At 31.9% G+C, this 3,232-nt stretch overlaps 1 pseudogene across 1 annotated transcript; it reads left to right on the top strand.

Moving 5' to 3' along the window:
- The first annotated feature begins 836 nt into the window (after positions 1-836).
- LOC120077165 (ethylene-responsive transcription factor 4 pseudogene) lies at positions 837-2,083 on the top strand (annotated as a pseudogene). Its single transcript, XR_016529793.1, has one exon. The product of XR_016529793.1 is annotated as an ethylene-responsive transcription factor 4 pseudogene (transcript).
- The last annotated feature ends 1,149 nt before the right edge of the window (positions 2,084-3,232 follow it).

Here is a 3,232-nt window from a genome sequence, read left to right on the forward strand (position 1 = left end):
AAATTTCAAAGTCTTTCATAAAGAATCGGAGGAAGATTTGACGATTTTTTCCAGGAAACTCCCAACGAAAAATAGACACTATTTCTTCTTTTCTCACAATATCCATACTATGATTAGTAATGCGGTACAAGTCATTCCCGTTTAATTTTTAGAGGTCATATAATCAAGATTTCAAATTTCTAGCCTCAAGTTTCGCAATGCTAACTTTTACTCGCATTTATTAATTTTCTATTGATTGATTTAACATACTAAAAAATTATAATTTAATTAGTTTTTATTAATTCTTTAAATATTAAAATAGAATTTATAAAAATATCATCCACGATAAACTCAAAATTCAACCATAAAAATGTAATATTTTACCTTTTAAAGAGTGTCGTAAACTGTATATACAAATCTATTGACTTATTTTTTTCTTCAATTAGTTAAAAAAAAATGAAGATCTAATCTTAACTTTTATCTGGTTATAAACAACATTTTCACTTACTTTTTAATTAGTTTTTGGATATAATAAAAACAAAAAATTTGATCATTAACACATACTTTAGGATCTAATCATTCAAAATTATCTTTTTATTTTCTTATCAAAATTGGTCAAAATAATAATAATGATTTAATTGTAAAAAAACAGCATTTGAATACATTAAATCTTTATCTTAACAATATATATTTTTTTTAATTCACCAGCAAAGTAAAAATAGGGTCCAATTTATTTAAATTGAAACATTTTTTTTTTAGTAAAATTCCGATTAAACTATATTATCTTCGGCAACTAAATTGATACATAAACTAAAATTATAATTAAAAAAAAAAAAAAAACGAGATGAAAATTGATATATTAAGCCTATAAACATTTACTTCACTTCTGTCAAATTTTCTTATGTACTTGTTTTCCCCTCTTAATCCCTCTTTTTGTAATTCACAAATTTACAAATAAATAAACAAATAAATTTATTATTTAAAAGAAATAAAAAGAAAAAAGAAAAAAAAAACAATAACCTGATCCATCCCTAGGGCCCACCTCCATCCGGATGGCGCTACTATAAAAGATTGTTCCAGCGCACCTAATTTTATCCCCAAATCAGTGTCATCAAAACAAACATACAGATCCTTCAACCACTCTCCCTCTTCGTTTTAACAAAATAGAACCAACCGTCATGGTTTCTAAGGAAAAATCAACCACCAAGAAGCTCCCTTCTCTTTCCAACACCAACAACAATGTCAAAGAACTCCATTTCCGCGGCGTTCGTAAGAGGCCTTGGGGCCGATACGCCGCCGAGATCCGAGATCCCGGCAAGAAAAGCCGCGTTTGGCTCGGTACTTTTGACACCGCTGAGGAGGCGGCGCGTGCTTACGATACCGCCGCCCGCCAGTTCCGCGGTGCTAAGGCAAAAACCAATTTTCCTCCCCCTGAAGAGTTAATCGACGTTTCTCCTCGCAAGATCAACCAAAGCCCTAGCCCTAGCAGCACCGTCGAGTCTTCTTCCTCCTCTAGCCAAGAAAAAACTCCCTCCCCGGAGATCGCGCGAAGCTACGGCGTCGGACGTACTTTTCCGTTCATTCAGCCGCAATTTTTACATCAGGTCGCCTGCAATGCCTCCGGCGGCGACGGCGGCGTTCGTCCAGTTTTGTTTATGGACGCTTTTGGTAGACCGGAGTTCGTCGCTCATGGCTATCCTTTACGGTTCGATCCGGCGACGGTGGATTTGACGGCGAGGTTCGCCGGCGGGATCCAGAGCGATTCGGACTCATCGTCGTTGGTTGACTGCCGACCGGCGAAGGAAATTCTGAATCTCGATCTTAATCTCGCTCCGCCGGTGGACGCTTGATTGCTCCGCTAATTTAGTCTCTTTTTTTAAAATTTTTTATTTAGTCAGAAATTTAGGAAGGGGGAAAGAATTAACGTGCTGTAAAGGAAAAAAAAAGAAATAGCGTTCTACTCTTTTTTTTTTTTTTGGTGGCAGCTTGAGAGATGTTGTAATTCGTGGTGAATCTCGTTAAGTGCTATTATAAAATTCTGTAAGAAAGACTGTAACCTTCAATTTTAAAGCTGGAAACTAATCAAAAAAATGTTCCTCATGAAGATACTCAGAATTTAATTCTTCGTATTTCTACATTTATGATCATCACTTAATTATTAATTAATATATTTTTGAGAAATTTAGATTTATGTGGAAGTATTTTTCCCTGATTGGGTAGCATTATTTTTTAAAATATGTGAATAGAAAAAAAATAGTTGGTAAAATCTAGCGGTGGAGAGGAGAAAAAGAAGGTACTGGATTTTCATTTGAACAGTGACCGACATGTGTGCGTTAGCGAGTATCAGGAGCCGCCCGGCGCCGACATCAGAAGCTTTATTTAGTTTATTTATTTATTTTAAAAGGGTGTCCGGTTAAAGAATTCCGTGTTGGCGGTGTTAAATGTCACGATCGTGGTGGACGGCACGTGTACCTTCTGGCTTTCTGCCGTCCGAATTATTAATAATTAGTTTCTATTTTATCCTTTGAATCTGATTCTATTTTGATCTATAAATTTTAAAAATTTTGATCTTTAAAAAGACCCTACTAATTCCTATCTTTTCTAAAAAGATTTAAGATTTTGTTAATTAAAATATTGAAGGATCAAATTCTTTTACGTGAAATGACTTTTGAGTTCTATAGAAAATTATTTTATCATCTAATTTAAAATTGAAATCTTATATTTATTAGGTTATCATTTTGTTGTTAGCAAGATTTTAATAACAGAGGTCAAACTAAAACACTTCTTAAATGTTTAGAAACCAAAATAAAAATAAATTATAGAGTTTATGGACCAAAATAGGATATAACTTTGATAATGAATGATAAAATTTAGGCTAAATTATAAAAAATACATCTGAATTTTGTACTTTGTATAAAATATGCCATTGAATTTCAAATTTTTAAAAAATATCATTAAATTTTGAAAAAAAAAGTTTAAAAATACCTTTACTACTAATTTTTGGATATAAACCATTGAAGTTTTGTTTCGAAAATATATTAGGACTTTTTAAAAGTTTCAATAATACACGTACCTTAAATAAAATTTAAATGTAAATTCATATTTTAAAATTGATTCTTTCCAAACTTAAGAAAAACTTCAAACAAATTGATCACCATATTAACGGTGGAAGTATTTTTAAACTTCTTTTAAGTTCTAACGGTATTTTTACAATGAGGTATTGAATGTTTTTATTCATATACTAATGATAATT

Source organism: Benincasa hispida, chromosome 5, assembly GCF_027475165.1.
Source record: "Benincasa hispida cultivar pf3 chromosome 5, pf3_genome.v1.1, whole genome shotgun sequence".
In the NCBI taxonomy this organism is placed as follows: Eukaryota; Viridiplantae; Streptophyta; class Magnoliopsida; order Cucurbitales; family Cucurbitaceae; genus Benincasa; species Benincasa hispida.